We start from the raw sequence: 392 nt of genomic DNA, 5'->3' as shown, positions 1-392 counted from the left end.
AACAGAAACAACTAACAAAAACAGAAAGAAATAATAACATGAAGATACAAATAAAAATAAAGAATACAAAAAAACAAAGGAGAACCCACTTCTCTTATTTCCTCCTCTGCATCTGCCTTGGTGGTTGTGGAGTCTAACCTGTCACTTTCCAGGTACTAGGTAGAAGTGCCCATGGTTTGTGAGAAGATTTAGCTAGATCAGTTCTCTAGGTGGTCATATTCTTTTTTTTTTTTTAATTTTAATTTTTTTTAACATTTTATTAGGGGCTCATACAACTGTTATCCCAATCCATACACAAATCAATTGTGTAAAGCGCATTTGTACATCATTTCTCAAAACATTTTCTCTCCATTTAAACCCCCGACATTACATCCTCATTTTTCCCCTCCCTC

Source organism: Echinops telfairi, unplaced genomic scaffold, assembly GCF_000313985.2.
Source record: "Echinops telfairi isolate 266 unplaced genomic scaffold, ASM31398v2 ScPeMD7_7035;HRSCAF=8008, whole genome shotgun sequence".
In the NCBI taxonomy this organism is placed as follows: Eukaryota; Metazoa; Chordata; class Mammalia; order Afrosoricida; family Tenrecidae; genus Echinops; species Echinops telfairi.
The sequence above is the reverse complement of the archived record's forward strand: the minus strand, read 5'-3'. Positions refer to the sequence as shown.